Genomic DNA, 17,466 nt, shown 5'->3' with positions numbered 1-17,466 from the left:
AGACAGTGTAATCTGTACAGCTCCCCCAGCTACAGTAGAGACAGTGTAATCTGTACAGCTCCCCCAGCTACAGTAGAGACAGTGTAATCTGTACAGCTCCCCCGGCTACAGTAGAGACAGTGTAATCTGTACAGCTCCCCCGGCTACAGTAGAGACAGTGTAATCTGTACAGCTCCCCCGGCTACAGTAGAGACAGTGTAATCTGTACAGCTCCCCCGACTACAGTAGAGACAGTGTAATCTGTACAGCTCCCCCAGCTACAGTAGAGACAGTGTAATCTGTACAGCTCCCCCAGCTACAGTAGAGACAGTGTAATCTGTACAGCTCCCCCGGCTACAGTAGAGACAGTGTAATCTGTACAGCTCCCCCGGCTACAGTAGAGACAGTGTAATCTGTACAGCTCCCCCGACTACAGTAGAGACAGTGTAATCTGTACAGCTCCCCCAGCTACAGTAGAGACAGTGTAATCTGTACAGCTCCCCCAGCTACAGTAGAGACAGTGTAATCTGTACAGCTCCCCCAGCTACAGTAGAGACAGTGTAATCTGTACAGCTCCCCCAGCTACAGTAGAGACAGTGTAATCTGTACAGCTCCCCCGGCTACAGTAGAGACAGTGTAATCTGTACAGCTCCCCCAGCTACAGTAGAGACAGTGTAATCTGTACAGCTCCCCCGGCTACAGTAGAGACAGTGTAATCTGTACAGCTCCCCCAGCTACAGTAGAGACAGTGTTATCTGTACAGCTCCCCCAGCTACAGTAGAGACAGTGTAATCTGTACAGCTCCCCCGGCTACAGTAGAGACAGTGTAATCTGTACAGCTCCCCCAGCTACAGTAGAGACAGTGTAATCTGTACAGCTCCCCCAGCTACAGTAGAGACAGTGTAATCTGTACAGCTCCCCCAGCTACAGTAGAGACCGTGTTATCTGTACAGCTCCCCCGGCTACAGTAGAGACAGTGTAATCTGTACAGCTCCCCCAGCTACAGTAGAGACAGTGTAATCTGTACAGCTCCCCCGGCTACAGTAGAGACAGTGTAATCTGTACAGCTCCCCCGGCTACAGTAGAGACAGTGTAATCTGTACAGCTCCCCCGACTACAGTAGAGACAGTGTAATCTGTACAGCTCCCCCAGCTACAGTAGAGACAGTGTAATCTGTACAGCTCCCCCAGCTACAGTAGAGACAGTGTAATCTGTACAGCTCCCCCAGCTACAGTAGAGACAGTGTAATCTGTACAGCTCCCCCAGCTACAGTAGAGACAGTGTAATCTGTACAGCTCCCCCGGCTACAGTAGAGACAGTGTAATCTGTACAGCTCCCCCAGCTACAGTAGAGAGAGTGTAATCTGTACAGCTCCCCCGGCTACAGTAGAGACAGTGTAATCTGTACAGCTCCCCCAGCTACAGTAGAGACAGTGTTATCTGTACAGCTCCCCCAGCTACAGTAGAGACAGTGTAATCTGTACAGCTCCCCCGGCTACAGTAGAGACAGTGTAATCTGTACAGCTCCCCCAGCTACAGTAGAGACAGTGTAATCTGTACAGCTCCCCCAGCTACAGTAGAGACAGTGTAATCTGTACAGCTCCCCCAGCTACAGTAGAGACAGTGTAATCTGTACAGCTCCCCCAGCTACAGTAGAGACCGTGTTATCTGTACAGCTCCCCCGGCTACAGTAGAGACAGTGTAATCTGTACAGCTCCCCCGGCTACAGTAGAGACAGTGTTATCTGTACAGCTCCCCCGGCTACAGTAGAGACAGTGTAATCTGTACAGCTCCCCCGGCTACAGTAGAGACAGTGTAATCTGTACAGCTCCCCCGGCTACAGTAGAGACAGTGTAATCTGTACAGCTCCCCCAGCTACAGTAGAGACAGTGTAATCTGTACAGCTCCCCCAGCTACAGTAGAGACAGTGTAATCTGTACAGCTCCCCCAGCTACAGTAGAGACAGTGTTATCTGTACAGCTCCCCCGGCTACAGTAGAGACAGTGTAATCTGTACAGCTCCCCCGGCTACAGTAGAGACAGTGTTATCTGTACAGCTCCCCCGGCTACAGTAGAGACAGTGTAATCTGTACAGCTCCCCCAGCTACAGTAGAGACAGTGTAATCTGTACAGCTCCCCCAGCTACAGTAGAGACAGTGTAATCTGTACAGCTCCCCCGGCTACAGTAGAGACAGTGTAATCTGTACAGCTCCCCCAGCTACAGTAGAGACAGTGTAATCTGTACAGCTCCCCCGGCTACAGTAGAGACAGTGTAATCTGTACAGCTCCCCCAGCTACAGTAGAGACAGTGTAATCTGTACAGCTCCCCCAGCTACAGTAGAGACAGTGTAATCTGTACAGCTCCCCCAGCTACAGTAGAGACAGTGTAATCTGTACAGCTCCCCCGGCTACAGTAGAGACAGTGTAATCTGTACAGCTCCCCCAGCTACAGTAGAGACAGTGTAATCTGTACAGCTCCCCCAGCTACAGTAGAGACAGTGTAATCTGTACAGCTCCCCCAGCTACAGTAGAGACAGTGTAATCTGTACAGCTCCCCCAGCTACAGTAGAGACAGTGTAATCTGTACAGCTCCCCCAGCTACAGTAGAGACAGTGTAATCTGTACAGCTCCCCCAGCTACAGTAGAGACAGTGTAATCTGTACAGCTCCCCCAGCTACAGTAGAGACAGTGTAATCTGTACAGCTCCCCCAGCTACAGTAGAGACAGTGTAATCTGTACAGCTCCCCCAGCTACAGTAGAGACAGTGTAATCTGTACAGCTCCCCCGGCTACAGTAGAGACAGTGTAATCTGTACAGCTCCCCCGGCTACAGTAGAGACAGTGTAATCTGTACAGCTCCCCCAGCTACAGTAGAGACAGTGTAATCTGTACAGCTCCCCCAGCTACAGTAGAGACAGTGTAATCTGTACAGCTCCCCCGGCTACAGTAGAGACAGTGTAATCTGTACAGCTCCCCCAGCTACAGTAGAGACAGTGTTATCTGAACAGCTCCCCCAGCTACAGTAGAGACAGTGTAATCTGTACAGCTCCCCCGACTACAGTAGAGACAGTGTAATCTGTACAGCTCCCCCAGCTACAGTAGAGACAGTGTAATCTGTACAGCTCCCCCGGCTACAGTAGAGACAGTGTAATCTGTACAGCTCCCCCGGCTAAATCAACTTGGATTTGCTGCGCCATTAAAGTATCAAAACAGTGTTTACCTTGTGGATCAGGACACTATAGAGAACGTCCAAGGAGCCCAGCATGTCGATTTACAGACAGTCGTCCAATCAGGTCAGCTGTCTGTGTGAGTGGCTCTGTTATATATACACACCTCTATCTCCTCCGCCTAGTGACCAGACCACTGACTCCGCAGTTAGTTACAGTTAATACCACCACACCACTGTTCTAGGGACCTCTAGGTCAGGTACAGTGTGTGTGTGTGTGTGTGTGTGTGTGTGTGTGTGTGTGTGTGTGTGTGTGTGTGTGTGTGTGCTCATGGGGGGTGCTCTAAAATGCACCCTATTCCCTATATAGTGCACTACTTTAGCCCAGAACCCCATGGCACCCTATTCCCTATATAGTGCACTACTTTAGCTCAGAACCCCATGGCACCCTATTCCCTATATAGTGCACTACTTTAGACCAGAACCCCATGGCACCCTATTCCCTATATAGTGCACTACTTTAGACCAGAACCCCATGGCACCCTATTCCCTATATAGTGCACTACTTTAGACCAGAACCCCATGGCACCATATTCCCTATATAGTGCACTACTTTAGACCAGGGCCAATATGGGTTCCATTCGGGACACGGTTTGTGTTTGTGTTCTAGGGCCATCCAGGCTCCATGTGAGGGGTGGGGCCCGCTGAATAGAGGGACCACAGTGTTTATACATCTATACACACAGCACACAGAAAGAGGATTTTACCAGCAAAGGCAGAGGCTTCCTGCAAGCACTGGCACGTAAACACACACACACACCCGGCCCAAACCCACACGCAGGTATAAACCTACAAATCAACAACACATTACATACAGAGAGAACTGGGGAACAAGTCACCATGGCCAAAATATACCCCAGCCCAGAACCTACCAATATACCCCAGCCCAGAGCCTACCAATATACCCCACAGCCCAGAGCCTACCAATATACCACAGCCCAGAGCCTACCAATATACCACAGCCCAGAGCCTACCAATATACACCAGCCCAGAGCCTACCAGTATACCCCAGCCCAAAACCTACCAATATACCCCAGCCCAGAACCTACCAATATACCCCAGCCCAGAGCCTACCAATATACCCCACAGCCCAGAGCCTACCAATATACCACAGCCCAGAGCCTACCAATATACCCCAGCCCAGAGCCTACCAATATACCCCAGCCCAGAGCCTACCAATATACCCCAGCCCAGAGCCTACCAAGATACCCCAGCCCAGAGCCTACCAATATACCCCAGCCCAAAACCTACCAATATACCCCAGCCCAGAACCTACCAATATACCCCAGCCCAGAGCCTACCAATATACCACAGCCCAGAGCCTACCAATATACCCCAGCCCAGAGCCTACCAATATACCCCAGCCCAGAGCCTACCAATATACCCCAGCCCAAAACCTACCAATATACCCCAGCCCAGAGCCTACCAATATACCCCAGCCCAAAACCTACCAAGATACCCCAGCCCAGAGCCTACCAATATACCCCAGCCCAGAACCTACCAATATACCCCAGCCCAGAGCCTACCAATATACACCACAGCCCAGAGCCTACCAATACACCCCAGCCCAGAGCCTACCAATATACACCCCAGCCCAGAGCCTACCAATATACACCACAGCCCAGAGCCTACCAATATACACCACAGCCCAGAGCCTACCAATATACACCCCAGCCCAGAGCCTACCAATATACACCACAGCCCAGAGCATACAAATATACCCCAGCCCAGAGCCTACCAATATACACCACAGCCCAGAACCTACCAATATACCCCAGCCCAGAGCCTACCAATATATACCACAGCCCAGAGCCTACCAATATACCACAGCCCAGAGCCTACCAATATACACCACAGCCCAGAGCCTACCAATATACCACAGCCCAGAGCCTACCAATATACACCACAGCCCAGAGCCTACCAATATACACCACAGCCCAGAGCCTACCAATATACCACAGCCCAGAGCCTACCAATATACACCACAGCCCAGAGCCTACCAATACACCACAGCCCAGAGCCTACCAATATACACCACAGCCCAGAGCCTACCAATTTACCACAGCCCAGAGCCTACCAATACACCACAGCCCAGAACCTACCAATATACCACAGCCCAGAACCTACCAATATACCAGAGCAATATCGTATCTTAGACTACTTCCAGCCCGTCTCACAAACATCACCTCCCTGACATTTCTTCCTATACCGCAATCCATCCCACCGTCACCAACCCCCCCCCCCCCTCCCCTCCTCCCCTCCCCTACACCAAGCACAGCCTAGCCCTGTCCAAGTACCCCTGTCTAGTTCTCCTCCATCTTCCCTCCCCTTCTCTGGCTGGGGCATGATCAATGTGAAAGGCTGCTGATTTATTTTTGAAGAGCATGAGACTCACTTCCTCCTTGCCAGCTGAGGGAGGAGGAGGAGGGGGAGGAGGAGGAAGGGGGGGAGGAGGAGGAGGGGGGGGGGAGGAGGAGGGAGGAGGAGGAGGAGGAGGGGGAGGAAGGGTGGGTAGGAAGAGGAGGAAGGGGGGGGGAGGAGAAGGAGGAGGAGGAAGGGGGGGAGGAGGAGGAGTGGGGGGGGGAGGAGGAGGAAGGAGAGGAGGAGGAGGAGGAGGAGGAGGAGGGAGGTGTACGTGGTACACAACATATGTCATCAATCTGCACTGGCAGAGAAGAGAGATGGAGGGTTGGGTGGGTGTGTTCTCTCTGTCTAATGTCTACTTTATTGTAAACATAACGGTGGTCCTCCCAGTAAGCATCCATCCGTCTGTGTCGAGCCCAGGGACATGATCCCCATTCTCTCTCACTATTTCAACGTCACCTTTCCTCCCTGACAACAACAACACATTAGGATGCAGAATGACACAAACTATACCTTAATACTAGGGCTAGGTGACAACACCATCCACGTTGAAGCTACACAAGGCAACATCTACTTTCCCTACCTCACTTCTTTAAAAAACTTGCATCTTTGACGATCTCTTTATAGCTAAACCCCCCTCCCAGCGCCGTGACTGTGATTCTATGATTCCACTAGCTAGGTGCTTTACAATCTGAGGCCCAGAATAGAACCAGGCAATTACCTGTAAGACTCTCTCATACAGACACGTCAGCCCTGTTATCCACGTCAGCCCTGTTATCCCTGTCAGCCCTGTTATCCACGTCAGCCCTGTTATCCATGTCAGCCCTGTTATCCATGTCAGCCCTGTTATCCATGTCAGCAGTGTTATCCCTGTCAGCCCTGTTATCAATGTCAGCCCTGTTATCCATGTCAGCCCTGTCAGCCCTGTTATCCCTGTCAGCCCTGTTATCCATGTCAGCCCTGTTATCCATGTCTTCCCTGTCAGCCCTGTTAACAATGTCAGCCCTGTTATCCCTGTCAGCCCTGTTATCCATGTCAGCCCTGTTATCCATGTCTTCCCTGTCAGCCCTGTTAACAATGTCAGCCCTGTTATCCATGTCAGCCCTGTTATCCATGTCAGCCCTGTTATCCATGTCAGCCATGTTATCCATGTCAGCCCTGTTATCCATGTCAGCCCTGTTATCCATGTCAGCCCTGTTATCCATGTCTTCCCTGTCAGCCCTGTTAACAATGTCAGCCCTGTTATCCATGTCTTCCCTGTCAGCCCTGTTATCCATGTCAGCCCTGTTATCCATGTCAGCCCTGTTATCCACGTCAGCCCTGTTACCCATGTCAGCCCTGTTATCCATGTCAGCCCTGTCAGCCCTGTTATCCATGTCAGCCCTGTTATCCATGTCAGCCCTGTTATCCATGTCAGCCCTGTCAGACCTGCCAGCCATGGTATCCATGTCTGTTATCCATGTCAGCCCTGTTATCCCTGTCAGCCCTGTTATCCATGTCAGCCCTGTTATCCATTTCAGCCCTGTTATCCACGTCAGCCCTGTTACCCATGTCAGCCCTGTTATCCATGTCAGCCCTGTTATCCATGTCAGCCCTGTCAGCCCTGTTATCCATGTCAGCCCTGTTATCCATGTCAGCCCTGTTATCCATGTCAGCCCTGTCAGCCCTGTTATCCCTGTCAGCCCTGTTATCCATGTCAGCCCTGTTATCCATGTCTTCCCTGTTATCCATGTCAGCCCTGTTATCCATGTCAGCCCTGTCAGCCCTGTTATCCATGTCAGCCCTGTCAGACCTGTCAGCCCTGTTATCCATGTCAGCCCTGTCAGACCTGTCAGCCCTGTTATCCATGTCAGCCCTGTCAGACCTGTCAGCCCTGTTATCCATGTCAGCCCTGTTATCCACGTCAGCCCTGTTATCCACGTCAGCCCTGTTATCCATGTCAGCCCTGTTGACAGTCTCAGCTCAGAGTGAAGGTACACAACATCAGACACCATGACAGACAATAACTCTCGACAATAACTCAACCTTCACAAGTAACATTTATGATCTACAAAGAGAGGACTGTTCATTGAGACGGATGATGTACAAAGAGAGGACTGTTCATTGAGACGGATGATGTACAAAGAGAGGACTGTTCATTGAGACGGATGATGTACAAAGAGAGGACTGTTCATTGAGACGGATGATCTACAAAGAGAGGACTGTTCATTGAGACGGATGATCTACAAAGAGAGGACTGTTCATTGAGACGGATGATCTACAAAGAGAGGACTGTTCATTGAGACGGATGATGTACAAAGAGAGGACTGTTCATTGAGACGGATGATCTACAAAGAGAGGACTGTTAATTGAGACGGATGATGTACAAAGAGAGGACTGTTCATTGAGATGATCTACAATGGGAAGCGGACCTCAAACGCTTCTCTTTTCGTTTTCTAACAGGGTAATTATTCCATTATATAAAATGATTGATCATGATTGTGTATCATTTTTCGCTACGGTATCTACGTGACTTTATTAATGTCTATAAATCATGATTCCATATACTAAATGACCAAGTAGGCCAAAGCCCATAGCAAAATGAGAAGCTAATTTATCCTCTTTCTCTGCAACAGGTGGCAAATGACCTTAATAATACACTTAGAGAAACAGAGAAGCAGACAGGAATTCATATATGTCTGTAATTGAGCTTGTTTCATGCAAATGAAATCAGATCAGATGTGTGTGTGAGAGAGAGCGAGGGAGAGAGAGAGAGAGAGACAGAGACAGAGAGAGAGACAGAGACAGAGAGAGACAGAGACAGAGACAGAGAGAGACAGAGACAGAGACAGAGAGAGACAGAGACAGAGAGAGACAGAGACAGAGACAGAGAGAGACAGAGACAGAGAGAGAGACAGAGACAGAGAGAGAGACAGAGACAGAGAGAGAGAGAGAGACAGAGAGAGAGACAGAGACAGAGACAGAGAGAGACAGAGACAGAGACAGAGAGAGACAGAGACAGAGAGAGACAGAGACAGAGACAGAGAGAGACAGAGAGAGACAGAGACAGAGAGAGAGACAGAGACAGAGAGAGAGACAGAGACAGAGAGAGAGACAGAGAGAGAGACAGAGAGAGAGACAGAGACAGAGAGAGACAGAGACAGAGACAGAGAGAGACAGAGACAGAGAGAGACAGAGACAGAGACAGAGAGAGACAGAGACAGAGACAGAGAGAGACAGAGACAGAGAGAGACAGAGACAGAGACAGAGAGAGACAGAGAGAGACAGAGACAGAGAGAGAGACAGAGACAGAGAGAGACAGAGACAGAGAGAGACAGAGAGAGACAGAGAGAGACAGAGAGAGAGACAGAGAGAGAGAGAGAGAGAGAGAGAGAGAGAGAGACAGAGAGAGAGAGAGAGAGAGAAAGAGAGAGAGAGACAGAGAGAGAGAGAGAGAGAAAGAGAGAGAGAGACAGAGAGAGAGAGAGAGAGAGAGAGAGAGAGAGAGAGAGAGAGAGAGAGAGAGAGAGAGAGAGAGAGAGAGAGAGAGAGAGAGAGAGAGAGAGAGAGAGAGAGAGAGAGAGAGAGAGAGAGAGAGAGAGAGAGAGAGAGAGAGAGAGAGAGAGAGAGAGAGAGAGAGGGGAACAAAGAGGGCGAGTCTCTCTCTCTCTCTCTTAATTCAAAGGGCCTGTATTGGAATGGGAAACAGCCAAAACAAGTGAAATAAACAAACAAAAGTGAGAAGACAAAACATCAACAAAAAACTATTTGAATTTAACAGTAAATATTACATTTAAAAATATATACATTTAAAAAGATATACAGTGTTATATTTTCAGATATATAGTGTTTTAGCAATATGCAAATAGTTGTAGTACAAATAAAGAAGATAAATAAACAGATACATATTGGTGGTGTTTACAATGTTGTTTGTGTTCCTCCGCTTGTCTTTTTCTCGTGGCAACGGGCCACAAATCTTGCTGCTGTGATGGCGCATTGCTGTATCTCGCCTAATAGATATGGGAGTGTATCAATGATTGATTGGTTTTCAAAGTCTTTGAGGGTCTGTGTAATCAGAGGAAAATATGTATCTCTAATATGGTCATACATTTGGACAGGAGGTTAGGAAGTGCAGCTCAGTTTCCACCTCATTTTGTGGGCAGTGTGCACATAGCCTGTCTTCTCTTGAGAGCCAGGTCTGCCTATGGCGGTCTCTCTTAATAGCAAGGCTATGTTCACGGAGTCTGTACTGTCATGACGGTGCCCTTACTGGGTGTGGATCGTGGCTCCCCCCCCCCTCTCTCTCCTACACCCAGGTCTTGTTATATCAGGTCATAAATTCCTGGTTGAGACTATCTCCCGCTGGTCATGCAGAAAGAGAGGGAGGGAGCACAGAGAGAACAAAGGACTTCACTTGGCCGAACTCTTAAATCCCCAAAATGGGAGAATTAAACAATATTTCTACTTTTGGGAATGTGGGTATGGTCCGTGGACACTTAAGGGACAGTTATGACGAGTGTGTTTCATTCGGTGATCTCATGGAGTACAGGAAGCACACATACAGTGGGGTAAAAAAAAGTATTTAGTCAGCCACCAATTGTGCAAGTTCTCCCACTTAAAAAGATGAGAGAGGCCTGTAATTTTCATCATAGGTACACTTCAACTATGACAGACAAAATGAGAAAAAAAAATCCAGAAAATCACATTGTAGGAATTAGAATGAATTTATTTGAAAATTATGGTGGAAAATAAGTATTTTTGCCCCACTGTATGTTTCCTATAGTCTTCTATAGTCTTTTAGGCTTGTCCTCTGTTTCCCCTCCAAAAGGGAATACTTTTGTCTTCAAACGTTGCTCTCAAAATAAGACGCTGCTTTAATACATTTCCTTTATAGGCCAACAATGTAGCTATTGAAAATGGTTACTTGTGGTATTGAATATGTCACTGTGTTTGTGTGTGAAGGTACAGGAAACAGGCTCTGCGATGGCATCCGGACAAGATACATTTCCCAGCTGTCAGGTTTACATCTAAATATTGTGAAACGTATGTGATTAAACATGAAACTATTTCTGAAAAGATGTGATGTGATGTTAACCTTCTACATGAGAGTATGGATTTTCATATAGAGATGAACTAGTGTAGTGGCCACACCCCCTGTGAATTCAACAACCATTGCAACCTTCGCTTACACTGAGGTTTTTGTGGTCTTAACTATTCGCAATCACAGCTCACACTGTGGGTTCAAACCTGTGTCACCTCAGTTTACACCGAGGTACGCGTGTGGTCTGAAGAGGATTTCCTCAGGAGGGGGTTTTATTCGTAACAGTAGAAAAGGGCGGTTCCATGACGCCAGATCATGCCTGTGCTCACCGCTGACTAGTTAAACTTTACAGGGAATTCTCTCATTCTCTCAATTTAAAAAGGTTAACAACATCATTTCACAAATAGTTTCATCTTTACTCATTAATTGTATACAATAATTAGATGAAAACACCTTAATTGAGAAATGTACCCATTCAGAAATAGAGTTATGTGTGTTTCCTGTCCTTTGTGAGGTCACCAAATGAAACACAAGTGTCCCTTAAGTGTCCACAGATCCTTCCCATGTTCTCACAAGTGGATATAAAGTTTCATTTTCCGTAGGACAAGAATACAGACAACCGCCAAAACATCTATTCTATGAGAACATTTCCTTAGGGTACTCTGAAGAATCCATTCTAACAACAAGGAAATCATTTGCTCTTCGGGGGAAACGCAACCAGAGAGACGCTGATGAACTCTCTAGCAGACGAACCGGATTCCAACAGAGAAGACAGCAACGACATCCGGACGTAAATACGTACTTGCAATTTATTTTCTATTGAGTGGCCGTTCATGGGCAAAGGATTAGCATTTCAATGAATAAAATTATAGACTGTGTGTAATGAATCCATTTTGTCTTTCCGGCTCTCTCTCAGTCCCCAGCCACTTCCCTTTGTCTACCAAGCCGTCATATCAGCTTAGCCCACTAGGGACTCTTTCCTATCATGGTTAGTAACCAATATCTAGTGTTTGTTTGTGACGTATTTCTGTGATTATTTCGTTAGTTAGTAAATAAATAATTAAAGGCAATTTGCATGTTGCTGATTCATAATTTATACAAGGGTTCGTGTAGATAACCAAGAACATTTAGCATCTCCTAGCTTCCCTGAAAGCTTCCCTGAAAGCTTCCCTGAAAGCTTCCCTGAAAGCTTCCCTGAAAGCTTCCCTGAAAGCTTCCCTACAAGCCACCGATGCAGACCTTTAAAAAGCCTAATAAATAATATAACCTACACCTTCACAATACATCCATTATTTATTTTAGACTGGTCTGAAGAAGCACGATATGAAGAAAATGTATTTCAGAAGAATAGAACAGCCTACTCTGCGTTGTCCGGCTATGCCATATGGCTGTGGGCTACAGTAGTTCATTTAGCAGAGCAAGAAAAAATACATAACAATATGGGGATGAGGTATTTGGGTGGGCTATTTACAGATGGGCTGTGTACAGGTGCAGTGATCGGAAAGCTGCTCTGACAGCTGGTGATTAAAGTGAGAGAGGGAGATATAAGTCTCCAGCTTCAGTGATTTTTGCAGTTTGTTCCATTCATTGGCAGCAGAGAACTGGAAGGAAAGGCGGCCAAAGGAGGAGTTGGCTTTGGGGATGACCGGTGAGATATACCTGCTGGAGCGCGTGCTACGGGTGGGTGTTGCTATGGTGACCAGTGAAATATACCTGCTGGAGGGTTTGCTACGGGTGCGTGTTGCTATGGTGACCAGTGAAATATACCTGCTGGAGCGCGTGCTACGGGTGGATGTTGCTATGGTGACCAGTGAAATATACCTGCTGGAGCGCGTGCTACGGGTGGGTGTTGCTATGGTGAACAGTGAAATATACCTGCTGGAGCGCGTGCTACGGGTGGGTGTTGCTATGGTGACCAGTGAAATATACCTGCTGGAGCGCGTGCTACGGGTGGGTGTTGCTATGGTGACCAGTGAAATATACCTGCTGGAGCGCGTGCTACGGGTGGGTGTTGCTATGGTGACCAGTGAGCTGAGATAAGGCAGAGCTTTTCCTAACAAGGACTTATAGATGACCTGGAGCCAGTGGGTTTGGTGATGAATATGTAGCGAGGACCAGCCAACGAGAGCATACAGGTCGCAGTGGTGGGTAGTATATGGGGATTTGGTGACAAAACAGATGGCACTGTGAGAGACTACATCCAATTTGTTGAGTAGAGTGTTGGAGGCTATTTTATGAATGACATCGCCGAAGTCAAGGATCGGTAGGATAGTCAGTTTTACGAGGGTATGGTTAGCAGCGTGAGTGAAGGAGGCTTTGTTGCGAGATAGTTACATTTAATTTTGGATTGGGCTCTATAGGTTATGGGCTCTATAGGTGACTAGTTGTCGGTAGCGGAGTCGACGGAACGAGCAGGGTTGGACACGACAACATTATTATCCCACATGCAGCCTCTGTGGCAGGGTCTACAGTCAATCACGGACTACAGGAAGAAATCCAGCCCAGTCACGGACCAGGATGTCTTGCTCCCAGGCAGACTAAATAACTTTTTTGCCCGCTTTGAGGACAATACAGTGCCACTGACACGGCCTGCAACGAAAACATGCGGTCTCTCCTTCACTGCAGCCGAGGTGAGTAAGACATTTAAACGTGTTAACCCTCGCAAGGCTGCAGGCCCAGACGGCATCCCCAGCCGCGCCCTCAGAGCATGCGCAGACCAGCTGGCCGGTGTGTTTACGGACATATTCAATCAATCCCTATACCAGTCTGCTGTTCCCACATGCTTCAAGAGGGCCACCATTGTTCCTGTTCCCAAGAAAGCTAAGGTAACTGAGCTAAACGACTACCGCCCCGTAGCACTCACATCCGTCATCATGAAGTGCTTTGAGAGACTAGTCAAGGACCATATCACCTCCACCCTACCTGACACCCTAGACCCACTCCAATTTGCTTACCGCCCAAATAGGTCCACAGACGATGCAATCTCAACCACACTGCACACTGCCCTAACCCATCTGGACAAGAGGAATACCTATGTGAGAATGCTGTTCATCGACTACAGCTCGGCATTCAACACCATAGTACCCTCCAAGCTCGTCATCAAGCTCGAGACCCTGGGTCTCGACCCCGCCCTGTGCAACTGGGTACTGGACTTCCTGACGGGCCGCCCCCAGGTGGTGAGGGTAGGCAACAACATCTCCTCCCCGCTGATCCTCAACACTGGGGCCCCACAAGGGTGCGTTCTGAGCCCTCTCCTGTACTCCCTGTTCACCCACGACTGCGTGGCCACGCACGCCTCCAACTCAATCATCAAGTTTGCGGACGACACAACAGTGGTAGGCTTGATTACCAACAACGACGAGACGGCCTACAGGGAGGAGGTGAGGGCCCTCGGAGTGTGGTGTCAGGAAAATAACCTCACACTCAACGTCAACAAAACTAAGGAGATGATTGTGGACTTCAGGAAACAGCAGAGGGAACACCCCCCTATCCACATCGATGGAACAGTAGTGGAGAGGGTAGCAAGTTTTAAGTTCCTCGGCATACACATCACAGACAAACTGAATTGGTCCACTCACACAGACAGCATCGTGAAGAAGGCGCAGCAGCGCCTCTTCAACCTCAGGAGGCTGAAGAAATTTGGCTTGTCACCAAAAGCACTCACAAACTTCTACAGATGCACAATCGAGAGCATCCTGGCGGGCTGTATCACCGCCTGGTATGGCAACTGCACCGACCTCAACCGTAAGGCTCTCCAGAGGGTAGTGAGGTCTGCACAACGCATCACCGGGGGCAAACTACCTGCCCTCCAGGACACCTACACCACCCGATGTCACAGGAAGGCCATAAAGATCATCAAGGACATCAACCACCCGAGCCACTGCCTGTTCACCCCGCTATCATCCAGAAGGCGAGGTCAGTACAGGTGCATCAAAGCTGGGACCGAGAGACTGAAAAACAGCTTCTATCTCAAGGCCATCAGACTGTTAAACAGCCACCACTAACACTGAGTGGCTGCTGCCAACACACTGACACTGACTCAACTCCAGCCACTTTAATAATGGGAATTGATGGGAAATGATGTAAATATATCACTAGCCACTTTAAACAATGCTACCTTATATAATGTTACTTACCCTACATTATTCATCTCATATGCATACGTATATACTGTACTCTATATCATCGACTGTATCCTTATGTAATACATGTATCACTAGCCACTTTAAACTATGCCACTTTGTTTACATACTCATCTCATTTGTACATACTGTACTCGATACCATCTACTGTATCTTGCCTATGCTGCTCTGTACGATCACTCATTCATATATCCTTATGTACATATTATTTATCCCCTTACACTGTGTACAAGACAGTAGTTTTGGAATTGTTAGTTAGATTACTTGTTATTACTGCATTGTCGGAACTAGAAGCACAAGCATTTCGCTACACTCGCATTAACATCTGCTAACCATGTGTATGTGACAAATACAATTTGATTTGATTTGATTTGATTTGAAATGAGCCGCCTCCAGAGCTGTCTGTCCCATTCCCAGCTAGGTTACAAAGTGCTTTGTCGCCAGTACCCATGACCGGTCGGTAGGGTAACCTCCATGATGAAGTTTTTTCCCTGGGTCTATTGTTGACTTAACGGGGATGCCCTTTCCAGTCATTCATTTATTCTTACAGGTAGCCCGAGGGGCTGTCTGGCTGTCTGTCTGGTTGTTTGGCTGTCTTACAGGTAGCCGAGGGGCTGTCTGCTTGGCTGGCTGTCTGGCTGTCTGTCTGGTTGTTTGGCTGTCTTACAGGCAGCCGAGGGGATGTTTGCTTGGCTGTCTGTCTGCTTGGCTGGCTATCAGGCTGTCTGTCTGGCTGTTTGGCTGTCTTACAGGCAGCTGAGAGGCTGTCTGCTTGGCTGGCTATCAGGCTGTCTGTCTGGCTGTTTGGCTGTCTTACAGGCAGCTGAGAGGCTGTATGCTTGGCTGGCTGTCTGTTTGGCTGTCTTAAAGGCAGTCGAGGGGCTGGCTGTCTGTTTGGCTGTCTGTTTGGCTGTCTGTCTGGCTGTCTTAAAGTTAGCCGAGGGGCTGTCTGTCTGGCAGTCTGTCTGTCTGTTTGGCTGTCTTACAGGTAGCTTAGGGCTGTCTGTTTGGTGGTCTGTCTGTCTGTCTGTCTGACTGTCTGTTTTTCTGGCTGTCTTACAGGTAGCTCAGGGGCTGTCTGTTTGGCTGCCTGCAAACTTCTAAATATGCCTAGGCAATGCTGGACTCATCCCAAATTGTCCCCTATTTAACGACCTAGTGCACTGGCCTACATATACGGAATGGAGTGCCATTTGGGACACAACCATTGGCTGTTTGAGTGTTTCCCCTCCAGACTACATTAACATAAATGTGGCATGAATCAGGGTGCTTAGGTTTTACACCGTCAGCAAAAAACCACAAAGGCTGTTATGCTGTTACAGCTGGATAAAGACTGGGCTGGGAAGCACAGGGAGGCTTTTCTAAATAACAAGTACGCTATAAAACAGAGCCAAGTAGAAACGTCTTGCTCAATGACACGTGTATTTCTCTAACTCTACAGGGAGTGAAGAGGTTTTCTAACTGGTTTCGATAAAAGACGGGCCTTACAACAACAACAAAAAAATTGCAGCAAACTAAATAGCGTGCCACTAAAGATTTTGCTAGAAGTTTGACACTAGTGGTGAATCTGCGGCAAACCTTTGGCAATAACAAATATATACATTGTAGAAGGTGGCAAACACTTCTCTCAAAGATGATATATCTGATTCTGTGAAAAACCTGGAGAAACAATATTTATCGCCACTCGTGACAAACAGTTTACCAGAGGCCGTTTCGGGTGAACACACGAGTTCAAAGACCAGTAACCGTTGACGACCATTAAGGGGGATTAGAAATCTGTTGGAAAACGTAAACCAAGCTACCTACCCAGCTACCTACCTAGCTACCTACCTACCTAGCTAGCTACCTACCTACCCAGCTACCTAGCTAGCTACCTACCTACCCAGCTACCTACCTACCTACCTACCCAGCGACCTACCTACCTACCCAGCTACCTAGCTAGCTACCTAACTACCTACCCAGCTACCTACCAAAGTTGTCCGATGAGTGTCCAACGTAATAAACTTCCTGATAAACTTAATTGTGTTAGCTAATTGATGCCTAGTTAGCAATGTCATGTTTTATGGGTTAGAATGAAACATTAGCTAGCATATTTTTACACAATTAATGTGATCGCTAGCTAGCTAAATAATGATTTGCCTAAACACATATGTTTAGATGAATACGTTGCTGTTAATATCAATATGCATGCCAATATGCTAGTTTCACTGTTCAGTAGCACGTTAGCGTTAGGGCAGATGGATGTTGAAGAGGACAGATAGATACCCTTCCCTTACCCGTGGTGTTGGAAGAGGACAGATGGATACCCTTCCCTTACCCGTGGTGTTGGAAGAGGACAGATGGATACCCTTCCCTTACCCGTGGTGTTGGAAGAGGACAGATGGATACCCTTCCCTTACCCGTGGTGTTGGAAGAGGACAGATGGATACCCTTCCCTTACCCGTGGTGTTGGAAGAGGACATATGGATACCCTTCCCTTACCCGTGGTGTGGGAAGAGGACAGATGAATACCCTTCCCTTACCCGTGGTGTGGGAAGAGGACAGATGGATACCCTTCCTCTAGCCGTGGCTTGGGACCTCAGACTGGGGTGAAGGTTCACCTTCCAACAGGACAAACACCCTAAGCACACAGCCAAAACAACGCAGGAGTGGCTTCGGGACAAGTCTCTGAATCTCTTTGACCGGGCCAGTCAGAGCCTGGACTTGAACCAGATCCCAAACATCTCTGGAGAAACCTG

The 17,466-nt window shown here is 48.1% G+C and overlaps 1 protein-coding gene across 1 annotated transcript in view; it reads right to left on the bottom strand.

Moving 5' to 3' along the window:
• LOC139386328 (partitioning defective 3 homolog B-like) overlaps positions 1–17,466 on the bottom strand; it is a 406,750-nt gene that overhangs the window by 319,444 nt on the left and 69,840 nt on the right. The window lies entirely within an intron of this gene.

This window comes from Oncorhynchus clarkii, chromosome 3 (assembly GCF_045791955.1).
Source record: "Oncorhynchus clarkii lewisi isolate Uvic-CL-2024 chromosome 3, UVic_Ocla_1.0, whole genome shotgun sequence".
NCBI classification, from domain to species: Eukaryota; Metazoa; Chordata; class Actinopteri; order Salmoniformes; family Salmonidae; genus Oncorhynchus; species Oncorhynchus clarkii.
The sequence above is the reverse complement of the archived record's forward strand: the minus strand, read 5'-3'. Positions and strand labels throughout refer to the sequence as shown.